Raw genomic sequence first — 25,616 nt, forward strand, 5'->3', positions numbered from 1 at the left:
CTTGTAAAGATTTTTCAGGACTGATATGGATGTCAGGTGATCCAAACATTGTCGTGTTGTTCATCCCTTCCTTGTGAAGATAAGATTAAATTTTGCTGTCATTGAGGACATAATCTTTCATGCATTGACCTGTCTTAATGATCTAATCTATAATTAGAATAAAAGTATTTTAATTAATTGAGAAACGTGTTAATCATTAATGTATCACATGTTATCAATAAATGTAAATGCTCGTGCTTATGCATTTATCAACAGAATAGATCTATTTATAGTGATTAACTTGGTAATTATAATTCACAACAGGTGTTTTTTCTGATGGATCTTTACTTTGACTTTAAAAATCCAATATCTTACCCTGACATTTTAGTGCTTCTCTTTTCACCATGCTACATTCCCACCTCCCGAACCTTGCCACATCATTGACAGACATCTGTGGTGAAATTCTCCTTTTCGGAGACTTGGGGAGGTTGGCGATAAGTATTGACACCGGAACTGAATTGGGAGTGTTCCCTGATCCTGTTGGGGGCATCAGTCCCGGAGATATTCAGGACATGATAAAGGGCCAGCAATCTGCCCGCGTGAAACGAGTGCAATTCCAACTGACACCGTCGTCAGATTTGCTGGCGCTGAATTTGGCAGTGGAGAGCTCGACAAGCTGTAAGCACTCCACTCTCCACACACCCTCATTCCAGCCAGGAAGATGGCACCAAGGAGAGCGGCCCCGAGGCTCGCGGATGCCGAGCTGGAGATGCTACTGGATGCTGTGGAGGAGAGGAGTGACGCCCTTTTCCCCAGGGTGAGCAGGAGGTTACCACCCACGGAGGTCAACTGGGCCTGGGCCCCACTGTGAGGACGGGCCTGCAATGCCGGAAGAAGCTAAACAAAGTCCTTTGGGCGGCCCGTGTGAGTTTGTGCACCCAGACGGAGCGACTGGAGAGAGGGATAATCACAGGTTAAAGGGGTATGAATTGTCTCAAGCCAGGACTGTTGGTAGAATTTTGCAAGCCCACGCCAGATGGTGGGGGATGATTGTAATGCAACATGAATCGAAGGTCCCGGTTGAGGCCGTACTCATGTGTGCGACACTTGGCTATATGTTTCTGCTCGGCGATTCTGCATTGCCGTGCATCCTGAAGGCCGCCTTGGAGAACGCTTACCCGAAGATCAGAGGCTGAATGCCCTTGACTGCTGAAGTGTTCCCCGACTGGAAGGGAACATTCCTGCCTGATGATTGTCGCGCGATATCATTCATCTGTTGTCGCAGTGTCTGCATGTGTGCCATGCCTTGGGACATCCTTTCCTGCAGCATACCGCCCATCAACACCTGCAGCGCCCACATTTGCCTGGTGCCCGGCAGACACAGAGCACTATCTGTGGACCACCTTTGCAACCTGTGTCCGAGTATCTCACACCGTGCATTATCTGTCCCCCAAGGAGAAGATGGCCCACAGCCGCCAGGAGCGAGAAAAGACTGGAAGGTCACGTCGGATTGGTGGGCTATGGCTGCGGCAGAGAGAGGGCGATAGAGCTGGTCGGGGAGATGGGAAAGCGAGTTTGTCATGGGACAACCAAGGGAGCCCCAAATGCATTGCCATGTCCATATGGCAGGTGAATCACCCCTCCAACCCCACACCACGCCTACCCGAGATCTCACCATGTGTTTTGTCTTTTGTTTTGCAAGATCACCATCCAACGAGGTCGGACCGCCCTGTGTACCTCACTCCCAGCCGCAACCTTGTAACACCCCGGAGTACCAGTCTGGGGACGACATTGACTTTCCACCACTGCTGTCACCTGCTACCTCCACCATCGCAGAGACTCACACCTCGGTGGGCCATTTAAGTGAAGAGGCTCCTGGGACACTCTCTGGTGTGCACGCCACATGCAGCAGTATATAGATGGAGGTAGGAAGCCCCAGGGGCCGGACAGTCAGAGGGCGGCCCGACTCCTTAGACTAGCTGCAGTCCTCTCGCACGTCTGGAAAGGATGGTCCCATCAATGATGGAGATGCAAATGCAGAGCCAGGATCTACAGGAGGGGGTGTCAGCAATCGTCCAGCGCCTGTAGGTGCAGTTAGAGGAGTTCAATAACCTGCAAAGGCAGGAGGCGGTGCCGACAATACATGCTACCCAGGCCAACACTGAACGTGTGGTGTGTCATGTGAGAGTACCTTTAAGAAATGTTTTTTTAGAAACGGGTGTGTATATAAATATCTGTAGTGAGAGTACCTTTAAGAAATGGGTGTTTACTACTGCCGTGATGTCAGAGAGTGGGTGGAGCTGGGCTGTCTGTCAGCTTTTTACTTTTGTTTTAGGCTGTCCTGCAAGAGTTATTGATATCACATGGGCAAGTTTGTAGAGATAAATTGGGAAGTACTGAAATGGATATTACGTGATGTAGATGTGGGAAATGCTGTTCCAATCAAACAATATCCAGACAGACTCAACTCTTTAAAATTGGCACAGGTTAACATAGAGATTAAGAGTATACTTAAAAATGGCATAATTGAAGTGGGTTGCAGCCAACGGCGCTCACCCATAATGATGGTACCTAAACCAGACGGTACCCAACGGTTGTGTGTGGACTATAGAAAGGTTAATACAGTTACAAGAACGGACTCTTATCCTATCCCATGTTTGGAGGATTGCATTGAGAAAGTGGGACAATCAGCTTTTATTTCCAATTGGATTTACTTAAAGGTTACTGGCAGGTACTTTTACCCGAAAGGGCGAAGGAGATTTCAGCTTTTGTGACTCCAGATGGTATGTACCAATTCAAAGTTATGCCATTTTGCATGAAAAATGCACCAGCCACATTTCAATGGTTAACGAACAAAGTTGTTTCAGGATTACCCAATTGTGCAGTATACATCGACGACCTGGTAATTTTCAGCCAAACATGGACAGAACATTTGAAACATCTGATGGAGTTATTCGATCGACTTCAGGAGACGGGTTTGGTGATAAACCTAGCCAAAAGTGAATTTGGAAAAGCCCAAGACACTTTCCTTGAGGAGTTTCTGATACCCTCAAGATTGGATTGGATTGGATTGGATTGGATTTGTTTATTGTCACGTGTACCGAGGTACAGTGAAAGGTATTTTTCTGCAAGCAGCTCAACAGATTATTCAGTACATGGAAGAAAAGGGAATTAAACAAAATTCAAGAAAATACATGAGAATACATAATAGGGCAACGCAAGATATACAATGTAACTACATAAGCATTGGCATCGGTTGAAGCATACAGGGTGCATGAAGGGAAATAATGTGATTTCTTGGCATGAGTGGATTTGATCGAACATTTATGCAAAATTTTTGTAGCGTGATTGCTCCACTGATGGACTTGCTGAAGAAACATCGAATATTTCAATGGACAGCGGAGTTTCAACAGGCATTTGACGGCCTGAAAGCTGTGATAACCAATGCTCCTGTGTTGGAGAATTGCAAGGGACTCTGTGATCAGATTGAACTAAAGTATCTGACTTTAAAGAAACATGCCGAGGCGTAGAGGAATGGATGGATCATGCAGAGACCTTCTTGTTCAAAGAGACTGTCAATCGAGAAGGATTTCAGTTGGAGGAAGACAAGCGAAAAAAAATGGACTATTATTATACCTGTTCGCGTGTGTTGTTTTTTGAATCGAAAAAGTATATTTACTGTGTGCATTTCTTAAAGGATAGTGAAAAGATGAAACCATCTTGAAGTTGATGGGGTTTTTTTCTTGGGGGGAGGTGTCATGTGAGAATACCTTTAAGAAATGGGTGTTTATAAATGGGTGTGTATATAAATATCTGTAGTGTGAGTACCTTTAAGAAATGAGTATTTACTACTGCAGTGATGTCAGAGAGTGGGTGGAGCTGGGCTGTCTGTCAGATTTTACTTTCATTTTAGGCTGTTTGCTGCAGGGCGTGTTTTAGTTTTGTTTTCAGTATTGAAGCGGAAGTCAGACAAAGCAGCTGTACTGCTGTTCTCACTGCCATGAAAAGATTATCTCTTGATCATTTGGTGAATTCAGAATTATAAATGTTTTCAGTAGTGACTTTAACCTGATGTGCTTCTGTTAAAGGTTATGTTTTTTGTAAGTCTTCTGGATGTTAAAAGGACAGCGTAAGCATTACTTAGTGATGTACTCTTTGGGGTTTGTATTTGAATTAATGGTTGCTAAGATGTTCACTGTTTGTTTTAAAAAGTTTAACTTGAGTTTATAGACTTAGCATTATTTTGCTTTAAAAAATACTTTTCCATTTCTGATGTACCACACCTGTAGAGTGGGCCATGTGCGCCCCATACCACAATCTATTAAAAGTTGTGGGTCAGGTGAACTCCATGATACACGTTGGGGTTCTCTAAACCATGGCCCATAACAGGTGTCCGTGGTGGAAGCCTTGCATACGAGGGCCACGGCTATGGATCAAGATGTCCAAGGCATGGGGGACACTGTACTGGTGGTGGCTGAGGTGGAGGACAGGGCAACTTTGTCACAGGCAGACATGTACCAGGTCCACGTGTACATTGCTGCGGCACTCCAGAGCGGACCAGTCACAACCGGTCTTGGCTTCAGTCATCGAGTGCAGTGGCCGGGCGCTGCCTGACCTCAGCCAGTCACAGAGGGATGTGGTACAGTCCCAGAGAGATGTGGCACAGTCCCTGTACTTCATGGCATTGAGACCCTGGTCAAGACAAAAGTGGGCCTCTAAGACTGGTAGCGCCAGATGACGGTGGAGCCTCCAGAGCTCATTCTGGCCGCACCCTCTTCCCAAGGAGTAGCCCGGGGACCATCGGGTACCCTGAGGGAGGAGGAGGAGATGGGGCTCATGTCAGTGACTCCTGCAGGGGAGGTGCTGGAACACTGCAGCACCTCTGAATTCCCCCCCCCCCCCAACAACTGACACTGGCATATTTCATGGGCAACAGGCATAACTGGGTGGCCTCTATGACACTCCAAAGTCGGCCGGGCCCATGCAGGCCAGGCCTTGCAGAAGTAGCCGCCAAAGAGAAATCAGGTCACAGGGCGAGATACGCAGCAGATCGCCTCCACATCTGATGTGCCGCCTGGGGACCCACCTAGAAGGAACATTTGAGCACAGAAAATAAGAAAGTTGCATACACGTCGGCACAGATGCAGGGTACAATACTTGTATACAGCACTATTAAACACCTGTTTACTGACATTTCGAACTGCCATACGTCCTCTAACTGAAGAGTATGAGGTCTGGGCTGGGTTGAATGCAGAGGGTGTGCCTGGTAGGGGGTGTGGGAGGCTGGTGGTGTGGGGTGCGAGTGTTGGAGGGAGGCACGGGGCAGGATATTCAGGATAGTTTGCTATTCCGCCCAGGGTCGCGGCCGGGTGAAGGGGGAGGGCATCTGTTGGGATCATAGCTGTAGTGTGCTGGGGGTCCTGGGTGTGGCACAGGGACATGGCAACCAGTCTGAGGGCAGGATAGATGAGAGCAGGGGCGCAACGGGCAGGCAGGGCTTGGAGACAGCGCGGGACCCCCCCCCGGCCCCAGCCAGCGGCACAATTGTCAGCACAGTATTGCAATTTTGGTAACCTTTCTTACCTCCTCTTTCGCCATCAGCTGTAGTGAGCCGCACCCGCATAACTTCCACCTGGCAGGTCCGAGCATTACAGAGGCCTGGAGAATACCGGGCTGAACCCTGTAATGATATGTGAAGGCAGCAAATGCTGGTTTTGCAAACCGATGCGGCAGGGCCATGTAGTGCATTGCCGTCACCAGCGGGGCCCTTTAACATGGCGGTTGGTCCAGCACCCTGGCACATAACAGAAGGGAGTGGGAGAAGACTGGAGGGGGTGTCCCGTACATCAGGACTCTCACCCCAGCTGAGCAGAGGGCGATGGAATTATTCGGGGTGGTGCAGGAGTGGGCTACCTCTGAAGTGGAAGTCGGCAGGTGGCAACCAAGTGAGCCCATAATGCAAAATGATGCCCCTGGAGCAAGCGAGTCACCCCTCTCCCCCAGACCACTCCTTCCAGAGATCTCACCATGTGTCTTGTCTTTTGTCTTACGGGCCAGACTGGCCCGTCTGGGGTACCTCATTCCCAGCCACAGGAGCAGCACACCCCGGAGGACCATTCCGGGGAGAACACCAACATCTCGGCACTGCATTGACCTGCACACCTTGGTTGGGCATATTAATGAAGAGGCTCCTGAGTCACCTTCTGCTGCGCACAACATACATGCTGGCAGCACAACAGTTGGAGGTAGGAACTCCTGAGGGAGCAGACAGTTGGGGGGCTGCCCAATCTCAGGAATCAGCTGTAGTCCGGACAGCTATCGCACTTCTGGAAAGTATGATCCCATCACTGGTGGAGATGCAGAGCCAAGATCGACAAGAAGAGGTGTTAGCAACTTTCTAGCACCTTCAAGTGCAGGTGGAGGAGTGAAACTGCCTGCACTGTGTGGTACCCAGGTCAACATTGATCGGGTGGTGTCCGTGGTGGATGCCTTGGGTCAAAAGGTCACAGATATGGGCCAAAAAGTCCAAGGCCTCGGACACATTGTGTGATTAATGGCTGAGGTTCAAGGCAGAGAAGCCCAGTCACAGGCAGACATGCACCAGGCCCACATGGACATTGCTGCAGGGCTCCAGAGCTTGCCCCATTCACAAAAGGTCATGGCTGAGGGTATCAAGAGCATTGGCTGGGCGCTCACTGACCTGGGGCAATCACAAAGGGACATGACTAAAGCAGGGAGGGACATGACTCACTCACTGAGGCCCAGTCTTTGTACTCCATGGTTGAGGGCATCGAGACCCTGGTTGAGACAAGACCAGGCCTCCAGTACTGGCGGCACCATGTAGCCCAGGGGTCATCGAGCACCCCAAGGGAGGAGGAAGTGACGTGGCCTTTGCCGGGGATTCCCGCAGGGGAGGTGTTGGAGCACTCAGTGTTTCTGAATCCTCCCACCTGACACTGGCGCATATGATGGGCAGTGGGCAGAACAGGGTGGCACCTCATCAACTGTGACACCTGAATGTCAGCGGGGCCCATCCACGTCCAGAACCTCCAGAGGACGGCTTCCAAAGGCACCTCAGGTCAGAGGGTGAGATACGCAGCAGGCCGCCTCCACATTGCTGCCTGGGGTCACAGCTAGAAGGAGCGGTATGCCAGATAAAATAATGAAGTTAGACACCAGTTAGTTGGCACGGTGCAGCACATAGGTTAGAGGTAGGGTCAGGCAATAATCATGTATATAGTCACTATTGGCACCTATTTACCAACATTCTGACCTTCCTCAATCCTCTGTCTGAAGGGTGTGAGGGATGGGCTGTGCTGTGTGTACAGGGTGTGCTGGATGGGGTGTGTGAGAGATTGGTAGGGTGTGGGTGTTGGAGGATGGCATGGGGCAGGGCCCCCAGGACAATTGAACGTTCCACCTGGAGTCACCTTCAGAGGTGGCAGGGAATGGGTACAGAATGGTGAGGTCACATGTAGGACAGCTTACCCAGTGAGTAACCCATCAATACTCACCATCTCCATAACCACTCCCCAACAAATGATATATGGGCCCATGAGATAGAATGGCCAGCGCACAGGCAGGGATCATCCTGGCAGTCAGTGGAAAGTGATCCTGAATTTAGGAGTCGGACATTTTCAAATGATGAGGAGCACAAGAGCTCATCTCACATCGAGTCATCATCGCCCTCCATCCCGTGGGTGAAACCTGCTAATACTGCCTGCCCAGAGCCAACACTGTACTGATGCTGATATGACCTTCAGAGGAGGGAAGGAGAGCTGTGGTGATGGGATGGAGTGAAGGAAGGAGGCACAGGGGTGGTGCAGTGAGGGAAGGAGGGAGAGGGGAAGATGTGAGTGGTTATGAGGAAGGGGGCACCACTCATAATGTGATGGGGGGGGGGAGAGTATGGAGAGGTGGGATAGGGTGGTGGAGCTGCCGGTGGCCAGGCCTCCTAGTAGGCAGATCAGGAGGTTATGAGGTTGTCCCATGTGCGGCAGGCCTGGAGCACACTTGGGCGGTCTGCCATGCCTGCGTGGGCTCAATGCATGGTTCTTCCTAGCTATCCTCCTGGTCAGATAAGGCCTTGCCTTCTTCCTCCTCCTCCTCCAGCATGTTCCCTCCTATGCAATACAATATTGTGCAGGACACAGCAGACCAGCACATCGTGGGAGAACCTTATATTGGTTATATTGGAGTACCCCACCAGAGCGGTCCAGGCATAGAAACCACATCTTTAGGATGCTGATGCACTCCTTCATGACGCATCTGGCTGCTGCATGGGCATCGCTATAGCAATTCTCCGCATTGGTCTGGGGCTTCTGGACAGGCGTCATTAGCCACAACGTCACTAGATAACCCTTGTCGCCCAAGAGACATCCCCTTACCTGAGGGAGCGCCTCAAAGGTGTCAAACCCTATCGAGTGCACCAGGACGTATGCGTCTGATTCTGATTGATGAAGGGCACCCCCCTGATGAGCCAATGCTTGTGGGGGGGACACATGCCATCAATCACCCCATGGACCTGGGGCACGCCAGCAATGGTGGCAAATCCTGCTGCCCAGGCATCCTGGTATGTCTGGTCAAGGTTGAAGTTTATATAGTCTGCTGCCTGGGCGCAGGTGGCATCCATGACAGTGTGGATGCACCTGTTTGCAGGCGTCTGAGGGATCCCAGACAGGTCCCCACTGGGTCGCTGGAAAGATCCAGATGTATACAAATTCAGCGTGACCGTCACATTGACAGTCACTGGGAGCGGGTGCCCTCCCCCCGCCCTCGCCGTGCCAGGTGCCTCAATATCTGCCATAGCTGGTCCTCGGTTTCCCTGCTTAGCCAAAATCGTTGGCCTCACAGGTTCTTGAAGGACAGGGTCTAATGGTATACACGTGGCCTGATGCAGCACCTCCTTCATATCTTCACCTTGGCCTACAGGACGGCCAGAACTGGAGCCTCACCGGCTGGCCCTGCTCTTCTGGGGCAGGCTCCCATTGTGCAGTGTCCTCCCCAAGCAGGCCATGTGCCTCCACCCTCTGTGCATCCATAATGGCAGCTGTGGTCAGGTAGATGGAGAGCATTCCTGACTGTACTCTGAAATCCATTCTCTGCAAGGGGGGCGGGGAAGAGAAGAACATGTTAGCAAGATGAGTATTCCCTGCCCATCCAGATCCAACAGACTATGGTGGCCCTAAGTTGCACTTCAGCTCCACCCTCCAAATGTCTCCTCCAAACCCACCCCTCCCTTCAATCATTCCCCCCAATGTGTTGCTTTCCACATTGCACCCATCTCCACATCGGTGAGTCGCACCTTGGAGCCTCTATCCTCACCACTCATCCCTGTAAACAGGGGTACCGGTGGCTGCCGCAATCTGTGTCAGCGATGGGCTCTGCGGCCCCTATCCTGTTTCCCCAGTGGGGTCAACTGTGGGTGTCCTCATTGGGTGGGTCGTGTGGTATCCTGCCAGCAGGATGGCACCTGGTTGTGCGGTGGAAAGGGTCACCCTGTGCCACCAATCGCCTCCATGTTTAGAGGCTTGTGTGTGGGCACGTCCTACAGATGGGGCTGAAGGAGGGAAGTGGGTCTGCTGGGAGCTTACCTGCAGTGTGATGTGGGTCCTTGGTCGTGACAATCTGTCTGGGGACAGGATGGATGGGAGAAGGGGCGCACTGGGCAGGCAGGGCTTGGAGGCAGCTGGTGGTTCTGAGGAATGGGTTTGCTGACAGTGTCACTGATGAGGCCTCTGCCCTGAGAGGGGCAGTGTGCCAGGGAAGGTGCCGAAGGTCACGGTGCATATATCCTTTGTTTGGGGTGAGCTCTGTTATTCCCCTGCTTCCCCTGCAATGGGGCTGCCCATCTGATGAGTGTCCTGAGGAGTGCCAACACCAGGTGTGCTACTGATTGAGCTTGGTCACGCCCTCCCATTGATAGGTCAGCCGGGGTCGGAGGGTTTCCAGAGGAATGGTCTGAGTGTGCTCCCAAATGGCCAGAGGGTCTGTGAACATTGAAAGGACAAGTGAGCAGTCAGCAGAAAGAGCAGCCAGGAGCCTGGAAGTTGTACTAAATGGGAGCGTTTAAAGTAATTACTGCAGCAATAGCAGCCTGAGCCAGGCCACCCTGATCCCGAGGGGAACACCCCGAATCCATGGAGCTGTCACCAAGTTGCTGCCGACTACTGCCCACGGCCCTGGCAGCCACCACCCAGCTAGTGATACAATTTTAAACTGTTTTTAAAATTTTGCTTATTTTCTCTCTCCCCCTCAGAAGCCATGGCGCCCAGTCCCCTTTTGGAAATCCGGGTGCTCTGGTTTCCTCCCACAAGTCCTGAAAGACGTGCTTGTTCGGTGAATTGGACATTCTAAATTCTCCCTCTGTGAACCCGAACAGGCGCCGGAATGTGGTGACTAGTGGATTTTCACAGTAACGTCATTGCAGTGTTAATGTAAGCCTCCTTGTGGCAATAATAAAGATTATTATTATAAGCACCGCCCGTGTGACTTCCGCCAGAGAGGGGCGGAGCATCACGGAGGCCCAGAGCATGCTGGGTCAAACATGCTAATCACATTTAAATGAATGCAAATGCCGGTTTTGTACGGCCCTCGCAGGTATGCAGCAAACTTGTTATCACCACCAACAAAGGCCCGGAACATGTGGACCTCGATGTTGGCAGGACGCTCGATATTCCGCCCGATTGCGGTACTTGTTTGTGGTGTCGTGAGGAGGATAATTCGCCCGTCTTGGATTTGACCCCTAAACTCCCTTGTCCCTCCACCTTTCCCTCTTTTTATTTTGAGACACTCTTTCAGGAGGGGCCAGATGGCCTACTCCTGCTCCTAGTTCTTATGTTCAAGCCCACCTCATTGACCACCTTTTTTTGACACCACTCTTAATATCTCCTTCTTCGACTCAATGCCTTTTCTTTGCCTGATTATGTTTCTGTGTGGAGCACCTTGAAATGAAAATGAAATGAAAATCGCTTATTGTCACGAGTAGGCTTCAATGAAGTTACTGTGAAAAGCCCCTAGTTGCCACATTCCGGCACCTGTCCGGGGAGGCTGGTACCGAATACTTGAGAAACACCTTGAGGTGTTTTCTACTTTGAAGGTGCAATCAAAGGGCAAGCTTGCGTTTGTTTCTTATCATCCATTTCCACAGATTGAACAGAGGAAATTAACAGTCAATTATCATATTCGATTTGTGCATTTATTTGCTTTGGAGGAAAATGATAAGCCATCAATAAAACTGCTATGGTACTAACAATGTAAAGACGGAGCCTGCTCAGAGGTACGGTGCCAGTCAAGCAAACCAGAAACTGTTAAAGGCCTCGATAAAGCTAATGTGGATTTATAGCACTTGCTGCATTCATTCATTCCTCATGCCTGGGTAAACACCAGAAGAAATGCGTTGCTTCTCAACAATTAACATTTCGAATCACAGGGGACTGAAATATCAAATAACTTATGATTGTGAACCCTGCCAAATGACAGAAATGGTGCAGAAATAAATGAGTAAACAGTCAAACTGACATTTCAGGAACAGCATGATCATTATACTTGAGTTATAATACAAGTGTAACGGAACTACAGTATGCGATTGACAGGTTGTGAGCAGTGTAGCAGAATCTGCAAAGGTCCTGAGTGAGTACGTGACAAAGCTGTACACCTCATCGACTTCAGTGCAACTGAAGTTCCTGTAGCCTTCTGATAATCACAAAGAAGTCCCAATATCTATAATTTAATTCGATAAGTCCTCACAAAGAAAACAAATTGCGTCTCGTATTCTTCACTTCCAGCTCACAGGGGAGATTGCTCTGCAATGTGTTCATTTCTTTTCTTCCAGGCAACTGATAATTAATCTGTTTTCAAAATTGCCTCCCGCTGATTTCCCGATTACTTTTGATCAACAATGCCGTCCAAAGACAGAGCTCTCATTATATTAGTCAAGACTGGCCGGGTGGCTTCTTAATTCGCAGAAAAATCGTTCAAGAGCTTCTGCAAATTAGAACAGTAATAAGATGTGATATGTTGTCAAACAGCATATAGTATCTTTACTTGTCTCTTAAATTTCAAATAACAAGGATGCTAACACAAATGGAAATGGTGAATGTGGTATTTGTGACCTGTTCCGGAAAGATTTATGTTTTAGTTTCTTGTTTACACATCAGAATTTCTTCGGTAAATATTTTCCACTGATTTTCATCAGGGTCCATGGAATCTCTTCAATGCAGAAGGAGGCCACTCGGCCCATTGAGTCTGCACAGACTCCTCAGAAAGAGCACCCGCTCTAGGCCTACGCATCTTGCCCTATCCACGTAACTCCACCTAAACGTTTGGACACTAAGTGGGCAATTTATCATGGCCAATCCACCTAATCTGCACATCTTTGGACTGTAGGAGGAAACCGGAGCACCTGGAAGAAACCCATGCGGACACGGTGAGAACGTGCAAACTCCACACAGACACCCAAGGCTAGAATTTAACCCCCATCCCTGGTGCCATGAGGCAGCAGTGATAACCACTGTGCGACCATGCTGCCTTGGGTGTTAGTCTTGTTCACTGCACTTGTGGTGATATGCATCACTGTAAATACACAAGGGGTTAATGTAAATACACGTAGACTAGATAGACACTAGAGGGAGCACCAGAGACATGACACACAGACACTCAACCAATAGGCCAGAAATACAGGACACGACTAATGGGCATTCAAGACACATAATGAGGTGACACTACCACAGGAGGGCAATACACATACCCATATATAAGGACACAGCACACACGATCTTTCTCTTTCCAGTGGAGACACTCAATGAGTACACAGGGTTGATTGAAACACATCTCACCCACCACGTGGATTGTAGCAGACTAGTTAGGTAGTCTGAGTAGCTATAGCAGAATTAACAGGAGAGTCGAATCCAAGTAGGAGAATTGTTAACAGTTTAATAAATGTGTTAAAGCTATCTCCAAGTCTGAACCTTCCTTTGTCAGAGTGCACATCAAGGAAGCAGCTTATGCTACGTCAAGAGCATAACAAAACATCTCTCTCATTAAGTCTTTTTATGTTTAAGATAAACAATGCAAGAGGGGACTGTATTGCCAAAGCAATGCACATTCCATCTCGCCTTCTTAAAAGAAAATGTTTGAAGCAGACCAGCAAATAATACATTACAGCATAAATCAATGTTATTTTGCAGAGAATCTTGCCAGCTCACCTCTGATCCTGTGTGACTTCACCTTCTGTACCAGTATTCCATGAGGGACCTGATCAAAGGCCTTACTGAAATCGATGTTATCTACATGGACTGCAGTAAGGTTTTGACAAGGTCCCTCATGGCAGAATGGTACAGCAGGTGAAGTCGCATGGGATCAGAGGTGAGCTGGCAAGGTGGATACGGAACTGGCTAGGTCACAGAAGGGAGAGGGTAGCAGTGGAAGGGTGCATTTCTGAATGGAGAACTGTAACTAGTGGCGCTCCTCAGGGATCAGTTCTGGGACCTTTGCCGTTTTTAATATATATAAATGATTTGGAGGAAAATGTAACTGGTTTGATCAGTAAGTTTGAGGACGACACAAAGGTTGGTGGAATTGCGGATAGCGATGAGGACCGTTAGAGGTTAAAGCAAGATATAGATCGGTTAGAGACTTGGGTGGAGAGATGGCAGATGGAGCTCAATCTGAACAAATGTGAGGTAATGCATTTTGTAAGGTCTAAAACAGATGAGAAATATATAGTAAATGGCAGAACTCTTAAGAGCATTGATAGTCAGAGGGATCTGGGTGTACAGGTACACAGGTCACTGAAAGGGATAACACAGGTGGAGAAGGTAGTCAAGGAGGCATACAGCATGCTTGCCTTCATGAACAGGGGCATTGAGTTTAAGAATTGGCAAGTCATGTTGCAGCCTTAAAGAACTTTATTTGGGCCGCACTTGGAATATAGTGTTCAATTCTGGTCGCCACACTACCAGAAGGATGTAGAGGCTTTGGCGAAGGGCTGAAGGGCCTGTTCCTGTGCTGTAGTTTTCTTTGTTCTTTCACGTAAGGAGACCATTTAATCTGATGTTGTTTGTGCTGGCTCTTTAAAGGAATGATCCAGCTAGTCGCTCATTCTTTCACCGTAGCCCTGCTTTTTTACAATTGCCTGTTGCATGTTAGTGTTAAGTCTCCTTCGCACCCCCACCACAACCCTTTCCCCTAGCAGTGCACTGCAGATAATGAAATGAAAATCTCTTGTCACAGGTAGGCTTCAAATGAAGTTACTGTGAAAAACCCCTAGTCGCCACATTCCGCCGCCTGTTCGGGGAGGCTGCTACGGGAATTGAAGCGTGCTGCTGGCCTCCCTTGTTCTTCTTTCAAAGCCAACGATTTAGCCCTGTGCTAAACCAAACCCATACACACAACCTAAATTAAATCAGGTTACCTGAGCCAGAATTCACCTCAAAAAGCAAAGGTAGAGTTAAGGGCAAGGGAGAAGATGAGAGAAAGGGAAGCCCAAAAAGAAATGGAGGAGAAAGAAGCCCAGGAAAAGAGAAAGAGAATTCCAATAGAGAAAGAAGGATTATTTTTATCCAGCTAGGAAATCGAGAGAGAGAGAGTTACAGGCAGAGAAGACTGGAGAAGAGACTGATTGCAACAGCTATGGAGAACCTGAGGTTTCGTGCATAGGGGGAAAGTGACTCCCTTTGTATCACACGTTCCAAGAAATTAAATAACTAGTTTTAGAGACGTAGGGTGCTTTCAAAGCTTGCTTGCTGTTTTGCTGTCCGATAGTAGGGCACGGACCACAGTGATTAGTAAAAGAGATTACTGGTTCATGTTTAACAGTTTCCTGAGGATACGATCTCCGATAGAGTTAATGGTTCACTGCTTTGGAGATGGGATTATGCCGAGCTTGCCCACGAGAGGAGTGGACCTATTGTTGAGGTATAACCCATTTGGGAGGCAAAATACAGTCCAGGTGAACTTGGGGAAACAAAAGGGAACCAAAATAATTCTGTCCAGCTGCAGAGAGGTGAGGAAGTCCCGAACATCTGACAATGGAGCAGAGAGCCAATAAAGGTTAGGGAAATAGAAGGAAAGCCAGAGAAGCCCTCTGAGATAAAAGGGCTCAGGATATAACCCATGAAGGCTAAAGTGGCCAAAACCATACCAATACAGTTTAAAGATGCCAAGGCCTGGCCTGTCGAATTTAGAAGGAAAGGGGTTGAAAACGGAGGCCTGGTCAGCAGACACCTTCTATTAGGATTTAAATAGGGACAGAGGATGTTGCCAAACCAGCACGTAGACCTTGAGGGGGATGCCTCACCTAGTCGAAATGCTAGGACAGTGTAGTGATCTCTATATGTGCATGTACACAAGGGGTTAATGTGTAATCGGTAGCACCACATGATCACTAGAGGGCCGGACCAACACGGGTACAAAAGGCAACCACATTGGGTCTCTGGCTCTCTCGGGGGTGCACTGTGACCTGGGCAATAGCAGAGTAGTTCATATGGCTAGTGGAGTTGCGTATAGTTACTGTAGTTAGATCTTGTTAACCTTATCACTAGTATCAAAGTTAAAGTAAAGAACTCATGCAATTCTTGTTACAGTTACTCAATAAACCTTTAGTTACTACTGGATGAGTTCAAGTCTTCTTCATCGAGATTCAGAAGACCTTTTCATTAGCCAAGGATTGAGTAGCACATGTTACCCACCACACAGGTAACAAAACAGACAGTACAGCCGAGGCTGGTCAACCACCTGGGCAGTACTGTCTCAAAGGACATGGGGTGGACTGGGAACCAACCCATACCCAGGGGAACAGAAAAGGGGGAGTCAATACCCCTGAAGGTGAATCACACATGCGAAAGCCACAAGGGAAACACAAGTGCAGCTAACACAGAATTCTTCAATACACCATCCAAGGATCAGATACAAAATTTCAATTCCCCTTAATCCAACAAAGAAATTTCCAAGGCAACTGATGAAAATGTTCAGTGGGGAACACAGACTCCTCACAGGAGTTTAAAAATAATACACCTCATGCCACACCCTTGGAAATACAAATGGATCAGAGTCTAAATGATCAGATTTATTGGCTGAAATTCTCCGGCTGTTCACTGGTTGTGGGATTGTCTGGTCCTGCCGGCAACGCACCCCCGCCCGCGGGATTCTCGGAATTCCCATTGGCAGTGGCGGGAACAGGGAATGCTGCTACCAACAAATGGCGCGTTGCCGAGGAACACGCAGCTGGGAGGTTGGAGAATCCCACCCATGCATTGCAGAAACAGCCATGAAAGGTTAAGAGCTCTTCAGACACCACAGCAAAACAGCCAGGGGCATTTGCATATGATTGACATGGAAACAAGACCCAGGCCTGCAAAATCTGCCTCCGCTCCAGAAATCAACATGGAGTTTGAACTTTCCCCTTCTGCTAAGTGCATTGAGAATCATATACCTGTTGATCTTACAGCACCTGAAACTTTGCGATCCAATATTAATGAACGTTCACCAGATATCACAAACATGCTCATTTTTTTCGAAAAGGATGCGGCAGATTAAAAAAAGCATAGTCCATGTGTAATTGTCTGAACATGTGTGAAACGTAAACGTATACATTTTCTTTTGCTTCATAAGGAAGCCATGTAAACATAATGCCATCACAGATTACATTTTATCCCCGTCTATGAAGGTTTGTCATGTTAGTATGTTACGAACTTTCAGTCAATACTTAATATTTTGAGAAACAGAAGAAAATGTGACAAAAATATGGCCACCATAGTATCACTTGGCTTATTTGTGGATTAGAGCTATTCCCTTGCCTCAAGAGGGTATAAGAGGAATCTTCCAGACTGATGCTGACTCAATGCCTTTTCCTGAAACTAAGGATAGTATCAACTACCCTTTCAACCACAAAAACACTGGGGGCTGGATTCACTGCAGCCCCGCTCCTAAATCACGTTCAGCGCGGGGACGGAGAATCGATGTTCCCAACCGAATTTGGCACGGCACCGCCGGAGAATCGCTCATCCGTGAAATACAGTACGCGGCTGGGGGGGGACCATTGCCAGAGGTCCTTCCAGTGATACTTCCATCCTGACCGGCCGAGTTCCTGATGGCGTGGAACCAATGTGGTATGGTCAGTCGGGGCTCTTGTCTGGCGGCTGTGTCCTCAGTCCGCGGCCGCCCTGGTGGCGGGTGTGGGGATCAAGCACCGGGGGGGGATGCCAGGGCAGCGATCAGGCCAGTCTAATGCAGCGGCACACGGCCGATCAGGGGAGGAATTGTTTCTCGGTCTTAATCTGGGGTCCGAGTCCGCCATGACGCTTGGCGCGGCCACGGGAGGCCGTTGCCATGCGCATGCACAGACTCGGAACCGGAAGTGCGGGAGCCCATATCCGCAGCCAAAGCTGCGTGAAGCTCCCTGGGTCACCTGCAGGTAGGTGAATAGCCATTTATCTTTTGCAGGAAACTGGGGAGTGAAACGCCAACATTTTTACACTGGCATGGGGACCGAAGCCTCATTTTTGGACAATCCAGCCCTGGCTGTCTCAAACACTCTGATACCAATCAATCCAGTCAAAATGGTAGTTAACAAGAACTGTGGTTTTAATCAGCTAGAATGTGCCCACCAGTAGCTTCTACTGCACTGAGAGGCTGTCCTGGATCGATGGGTTATATACCTTCTCAGAGAGGGGAGCCACAGACAGAGCCAATAACAACATCCACACAACAACAGTAACAGAAAGCAAATACAATAATATATACAACATCCATACATGGCTCACCACATTCACCCCCTGTTAAAAAAAAGTTGGGCGGGGTGCAGTGGACTCACAGGTTCAGTCTCACAGGAGGGTGTATCGTCCGCTGCAAACGTCACAGTGTAGGCGCTAGCATCGACTCTGGGAGCACGTCATCCTCACAACAGGGTCCCGGACAGGGTGGCGGCACAGGTGCTAATGGACCCCGGATGAGTTGATGGGGTAGATGGGGAGGTAGAAGGAAGCGGTGAGGTGATGGTGGGTGCAGGGGTACCTGTGGGGCCCACGTCCCTGAGGGAGACTGTGTCCTGCCGCCCGTCACGGTGTGTCACGTATGCATACCAAGGGGTCAGCCTTATGGCTCCTCACGTGCTTCCGGAGGAGTACCGGCCCAGGTGTCGTGAGCCAGGTAGGAAGCGAGACCCCGGAGATCGACGTTCTGGGAAAGCCAAATAGACGGTCGTGAAGGGTCTCGTTAGTGGCAGTACACAACAGTGACCGGATGGAGTGGGGCACGTCAGTGAGGACCTCCTGCCAGCGGGAGACTGGGAGACTTCTAGACCGTAGGGCCAGAAGGACGGTCTTCCAGACTGTAGCATTCTCCACCTGCCCATTTCCCCTGGGGTTGTAGCTGGTAGTCCTGTTCGAGGCGATGCCCTTACTGAGCAGGTAATGACGCAGCTCATCGCTCATGACTGAGGATCCCTGATCACTGTGAATATAAGTGAGGAAACCGAGCAGGGTGAAGATGCTACGCAGGGCCTTGATGATTGTGGCAGAGGTCATGTCAGGGCATGGGATGGTGAAAGGAAAATGTGAGTACTCATCAACAACGTTGAGAAAATACACGCTACGATCAGTGGAGGGGAGGGGCCCTTTGAAATCCATACTGAGGAGTTCAAAAGGGCGGGAGGCCTTCACCAGGTGGGCGTTGTCTGGCCGATAGAAGTGTGGCTTGCATTCCGCACAGACTTGGCAGTCTCTGGTCATGGCCTTGAACTCCTCTGTGGAGTAGGGCAGGTTGCGGGCCATGACAAAGTGAAGAAGCCGGGTGACCCCCGGGTGACAGAGGTCATTGTGGATAGCCCGTAACTGGTCTACCTGCGCATTGGTGCAGGTGCCACGGGACAGGGCATCTGGGGGCTCATTGAGCTTCCCAGGACGATACAAGATGTCGCAGTTATAGGTGGAGAGCTCGATCCTCCACCACAAAATCTTGTCGTTCTTAATTTTGCTCCGCTGCGAATTGTTGAACATGAAGGCAACCAATCGTTGGTGTGTGAGGAGAGTGAGTCTCCTGCTGGCCAGATAATGCCTCCAGTGCCGCACAGCTTCCACAATGGCTTTTCAACAGAGGAGTGTTGAATTATGGAGGCATGGACGGTACGGGAAAGAAAGGCGACAGGTCTCCCTGCCTGGTTAAGAGTGGCTGCCAGGGCAAAGTCAGACGCGTCGCTTTTCACCTGGAACGGGTTGGATTCGTCCACAGCATGCATCGTGGCCTTGCCAATCTCGGATCTGATGCGGTTGAAGGCCAGGCGGGCCTCAGCCGTCAAGGGAAAAGTGGTGGACTTAATGAGGGGACGGGCTTTGTCAGCATAGTTGGGGACCCACTGGGCATAGTAAGAGAAGAACCCCAGGCATCTTTTCCAGGCCTTGGGGCAGTGGGGAGGGAGAGTTGCAGGAGGGGGAGCATGTGCTCGGGGTCAGGCCCGAGGACTCCGTTTTCCAAGACATAGCCGAGGATGGCTAGTCGGGTTGCGCGGAAAACGCATTTCTCCTTATTATATGTCAAATTAAAGAGTCGGGTGAGGCGGATGAATTTTTGAAGGTTGGCGTCGTGGTCCTGCAGGTCATGGCCGCAGATGGTAACATTATCCAAGTACGGGAACTTGGCCCGCAGCCCGTACTGGTCGACCATTCAGTCCATCGTTCGTTGGAAGACTGAAGCCCCATTGGTGACGCCGAAGGGAACCCTGAGGAAACGGAAGAGATGGCCATCTGCCTCGAAGGCAGTGTATTGGTCCTCCCGCATGATAGGGAGCTGGTGGTACGCAGACTTCAAGTCTACCGTAGAGAAGACTCGATACTGTGCAATCTGATTCACCATGTCAGATATGCGCGGGAGGGGGTAAGCATCAAACAGCGTGTACCGGTTGATCGTCTGACTGTAGTCGACTACCATCCGGTTCTTCTCCCCGGTCCTGACGACCACCACTTGTGCTCTCCAGGGGCTATTACTGGCCTCAATGATCCCTTCCCTCAGGAATCGCTGGACCTCTGACCTGATGAAGGCCTTGTCATGAGCACTGTACCGTCTGCTCCAGGTGGCGACGGGCTTACAGTCTGGGGTGAGGATCGCAAAGAGCTACGGAGGGGCGACCTTCAGGGTCGCGAGGCTACAGACGGTGTGAGGGGGCGGGTGTCCCCCGAACTTCAGGGTTAGACTACGGAGGTTGCACTGAAAGTCTAAAACCAGTAGGAGAGGGGCGCAGAGATGGGGGAGGACGTAGAGTTTGAAATTAGCGTATTCGACGCCCTGTATTGCCAGGTTGGCGGTGCAGTACTGTGGTAGTATGACTAGGGGTATTACGGTACCTGGGAGTGTGAGCTGCCATTGGTGCAGAGGACTCGATGCCCATTGGCCCACGTATCGTGTGCCTCTCAGCCCGATTGGCTAAGAGGAAGATAGCTCCGCCTACGACATGGGGTATAAGAACCCGTGTTCCCCGGCAGCCAGCCATTCTTCTGTACGACTGCTGCCAGGTCCACTTCTTGCTAAAGCCTTTTGTTTGGACTTCATCTACATTTTGTGTCCATTGATTGTGCATCAAGTACCCCCGGATCTGCCCGGAGTGTGATCCGGAAGCTAGGGATATGACTTGTGAGATGGGGAGGACCCAGAGGGAACAGCGCCTTTCCATGTCCGGGTGGATGAAGCTATCCGTGCTCCCGGAGTCGAAGAGGCAGGATGTCTCCTGCCCATTGAGGCTGATGGCCATTATCGAGCTTTGAAGATGGCAAGACTGGGACTGGTCAAGTTGTTTGGAGCTGAGTTGATGGCGTTGAGTGTCGTGCTGGTCACAAAATGGCGGCGTCGACGAAGTTGGACAAAATGGCGGCCCCCATGGATCACACACGGTGAGTGTCGCGTCAGCAGAGGGTGCTCTGGGCATGCACGATGCCACGCTGCGGGGTCTGTGAGTCGCAGACTGGGCTTGACAGGCTTTTAGTTTTTGATTTTGATTTTTAGGCTTAGCTAGGCATACTTTAGCGTAGTGCCCCTTCTTGCCACACTCGTTACACGTGGAGTTGCGAGCCGGGCAACGCTGCCTGGGGTGCTGGCCCTGACCGCAGAAGTAACAGCATGGTCCTCCGGAGCTGTACGGCTGCCGGGTGGTACAGGAATGAGGCACGCCTGGGTCGGGTGATGGCTGCCCCTCCGACGTCCCCGAGGAAGCCGCGTGGTCGGATGGGAAGGCATTCAGACTCTGGAAGGCCACTCCCAGCGAGGTGGCCAGCTTCACAGTCTCCCCGAGGTCGAGGGCCCCCTTTTCTAGAAGCCGCTGCCGGATGTAGCCGGACCGGACACCTGCCACATAGGTATCCCAGACCATCAGCTCTGCGTGCTCGACCGCTGTGACAGTCCTGCAGTTACAACTGTGGACGAGTACTCTCAGCGCACGCAGATATTCAGCCAGTGACTCACATTGGCGCTGACGCCACGTGGCCAGGAAGTGTCGAGCGAGTACCTCGTTCACCGGCCTCATGAACTGTCGTTTGAGCAGCTCCACTGCATCCATGTATGAGGCCGTGTCTCTGATGAGCAGGAAAATCCTGTGGCTCACCCGGGCATTGAGGAGACGCTGTTTAATTTCTGGGGAGACCTCGGCAGCGAAGGAGCTGAGGTAGGCCTCAAAGCAATTCAGCCAATGCTCAAATATTGCCGTAGCCTCTGGTGCCTGCGGGTCAAGATCGACAGTAAGAAGTCTTACAACACCAGGTTAAAGTCCAACAGGTTTGTTTCAAACACGAGCTTTCGGAGCACGGCTCCTTCTTCAGGTGAATGGAAAGGCTTGTTCCAGAAATGTTTATATAGACACAGTCAGAGATGCCCCGGAATGCGAGCACCTGCAGGCAATCAAATCATCAAAGATGCAGAGAGAGAGGTAACTCCAGGTTAAAGAGGTGTGAATTGTCCCAAGCCAGTTCAGTCGGTAGGCCTCTGCAAGTCCAGGCTTGTTGGTGGGGGCCAACGGTCAAGATCGAGGCATTCTAGTTTTAAAACGGCTTGCATCGTAAAAAAAACCAACTGATTAAATTGATACCAATCAATCCAGTTGAAATGGTAGTTAAAGGGCAGCACGGTAGCATTGTGGATAGCACAATGGCTTCACAGCTCCAGGGTCCCAGGTTCGATTCCGGCTTGGGTCACTGTCTGTGCGGAGTCTGCACATCCTCCCCGTGTGTGCGTGGGTTTCCTCCGGGTGCTCCGGTTTCCTCCCACAGTCCGAAGATGTGCAGGTTAGGTGGATTGGCCATGATAAATTGCCCTTAGTGTCCAAAATTGCCCTTAGTGTTGGGTGGGGTTATGGGGATAGGGTGGAGGTGTTGACCTTGGGTAGGGTGCTCTTTCCAAGAACCGGTGGAGACTCGATGGGCCGAATGGCCCCCTTCTGCACTGTAAATGCTATGAAACAAGAACTGTAGTTTTAATCAGCTAGAATGTGCCCACCAGTAGCTCCTCCTGCACTGAGAGGCTGCCCTGGATCGATACCTTCTCAAAGTGGCGGAGGCACAGGCGGAGCCAACTACAACATCAACGCAACAACAGTAACAGTGAGTAAATACAATAATATATACAACAGCCATACGTGGCTCACCACACACTCACCATTTCAGAAACTACAGGCCTGCCATGAAAGAGGCTCAGATAATTATAAGTTCCAATGTAATGTGTTTACCTTTACCTGCATGTAGATTTGGCTGTGCGAGTTGCTGTATGTAAAGCGAGTGAATGAGATTTCACTTTTGAAACTCTGGGGCAAGTGTGTGATAATAAATAACCCCTGTATTACAAAACTCACTAAATGTTTACTGCTGGAATTTTTAAAATTGGGATTCTCACCTTGAAGATAAGAAAACAAACTCCTTTTACACATACGTATTGATACATATTGATGCATACATATTGATCACTGACAGTTAAAGGAAATATATACATTCCCTGTGTAACAGTTTAAAATTAAAAAATAGACAGTTTTAAGTTGACCGGTTAAGATGATCTTTTCATTATACAGAGTTGTAACGCTGAGGCATAGCATCATGGTTGCTATGGTGAGGACCGGACTGCTTGCTGATTGTGCACTCTGAGGTAGATTGATTGTTACACTGTGCCAGTCGTGAGGTGTGCTTTGTTTGCGTTACTGACAGTACAAAAAGCTTAGTGGCAGTTACGAAGTGCAGGTTGTTATGGTTACAGCTGGCAGTTGCTGCCAGGAGCGCAACTGTGCAGCTGTTGAAAGTCCTGAATGGCTATTAACTCATGGGAATGTAGTCTTGGTCATTTTGTTTTTGGCAAATGGCATTACAGTTAAATGAGAATAATAATTTATAAATAGCATTATTGTCTGAAAACATGTTGCATAAATGTCTGAATAATGCCACAGAATGCGTAAATGGAATACTCCATTCATCCAAGATAGGTCGACTAGTCCCATAACACACACGAAGAATCCAACCGTATCCAGAATGTTTATTCTCTTGAAGCACCTGGAGAAAGCCTATTTTACATAATTATCCAAAGTAAATTAGGTGCAGGGTGCATCAAAAACAGGCATTAGGCCTGATTTACACATGCTTTTTTTTTTTAGCCTAATACCTATTTCAGGTACCAGTCCAGGGTATCTCTTTCGATGCATAAACCAATATGGTAAATAGTAAATTCCAGTTCAGAATGTGTGCGCCCCACTGCCCCCACACAGCCCGCCATATTGGATCATTTTCACTTGTAATATGGGTCCAGCACCGCAGATTTTTTAGGCCAGAATTTCTTCAAAAATAGGATGATGCTTCATTTGTCAGGGTCTTGGGCAGACCTCCTCTGTCGCATTGATTCTAATCTTGGGCGCTGAATCTCAGGAGAGAAGTGTAAATCTAGGAACAGGATTGATTCACCAGGGTCAAACCAGGAATTAAAAGTTGTTAAATTCAGAGGACAGGTTGGATAATTTTAGCTTATGTTTTCTTGCATTTAGAAGATTGCAGAGCAATCCAAGTGAGATGTTTAAAATGATGAATTCCTGGAATTCGTACAGTGCAGAGGGAGGCCATTCGGCCCATCGAGTCTGCACCGACCATTTGAAAGACCCAATCCCTGCAACCCCACCTAACCTTTGGACACTTAGGGACAATTTAGCGCGGCCAATCTATCTAAGCTGCACATCTTTGGACTGTGGGAGGAAACCGGAACACCCAGAGGAAATCCACGCAGACACGGAGAGAATGTGAAAACTCCACACAGTTACCCGAGGTTGGAATTGAACTGGGTCCCTGGCGCTGTGAGGCAGAAGTAGAAATCTAGATAGAAGATAGAAATAATACATAGGTGAAATACAAAGAAACTAATTCCTTAGTGCAGGAGTCCAGAATGAGAGGGCATCTCACAATTAGAGCCACACAATTAAAAAAAAAAAATCTTTATTGTCACAAATAGGCTTACATTAACACTGCAATGAAATTACTGTGCAAAGCCCCTAGTCGCCACATTCTGGCACCTGTTCGTGTACACGGAAGGAGAATTCAGAATTCTGAGATCGGGAAACACTCTTTTGCCCAAAGCATGGTGAAAATGTGTAACTCACACTGCCAGCATTTACAGGACTGAGACTGATAGTGGTTAGATATTGCTATCAAAGGATAGGAGCCAAAGGTGGGTAAATGGAGTTCAGGTACAGATCAGCCATGATTCAATTGAACAGTGGAATGGATTGCAGAATAGTCGAATGCGATTCCGATGTTCAAGTGATTTCATGACTTTATGAATTAACAGCATTTGTTTAAAAGATGCCAGGAATATTGGGTTCGGATTGTGAATAGTGGGCAAGATTTTTTCAAAGGATTTGTTTACGCCAACTATTTGGACAATCTGTCTACTTTGTTAAATAGATTGGAGTGTCTTCCGATTGTTAGCTTAAGCCACACATCTTTGTCTCAATGCTTTATTTTCAAACAAAATCCAATTAAAGGGCAATTTAGTGTGGCCAATCCACCTACTCTACACACCTTTAGGTTGGGAGGGTGAGACCCACACAGACACGGGGAGAATGTGTAAACTCCACACAGACAGTGACCGGGGACCAGGATCGAACCCGGGTCCTCAATGCCGTGAGGCAGCAGTGCTAACCACTGCACCGCCTTGCTGCCCTCATGTCAATTCTTTGTGACCTTTGGTGTGATCTGGGCCACTTATTAATTTGTTCTCAACTTTCATTCCATAATCTTTTCGCAACATCTTCTGCAAGTACAAATGAGGTTTTCTCGGCAAATTGGCATTTGCCGCCATGTCCCCAAATCATCTTGCGCCTTTCTGTAAATGCCGATAAGGTAAAAGCAGCTCAGTTTCTGAAAAGTGGCCAACTTTGTGCTATTTTGATTTGGTTTCCCTCTTACCTTTTTACCATCAGTCAAGGTACAATATCGCATTCATTAATTCAGTTCAAGTGTTTGTTCCTTGAGGCTGTTAGTGGCAATAATTTCAACTAACAGCTGCTTGAGTGTTATTAACTGAAAGCCAGTGATACGTTGAGATTCTGAGGCACTGTCAAAATGTCAAGCATTGTCAGCTGCACACCAAGTACCTTAATGTCTGATCACCCAAATACTTCAGTTGGTTTTTTT

The 25,616-nt window shown here is 49.0% G+C and overlaps 1 long non-coding RNA gene across 1 annotated transcript; it reads right to left on the bottom strand.

Annotated features, from left to right (window-relative positions):
* Window positions 1–11,495: 11,495 nt before the first annotated feature.
* On the bottom strand, window positions 11,496–23,053 carry LOC119973693. The gene is made up of 2 exons (XR_005462376.1): window positions 22,846–23,053; window positions 11,496–11,964 (listed from the first exon to the last, which is right to left on the bottom strand). It is a non-coding gene; the product is annotated as an uncharacterized LOC119973693 (long non-coding RNA).
* Window positions 23,054–25,616: the final 2,563 nt, after the last annotated feature.

Source organism: Scyliorhinus canicula, chromosome 11 (genome assembly GCF_902713615.1).
Source record: "Scyliorhinus canicula chromosome 11, sScyCan1.1, whole genome shotgun sequence".
NCBI classification, from domain to species: Eukaryota; Metazoa; Chordata; class Chondrichthyes; order Carcharhiniformes; family Scyliorhinidae; genus Scyliorhinus; species Scyliorhinus canicula.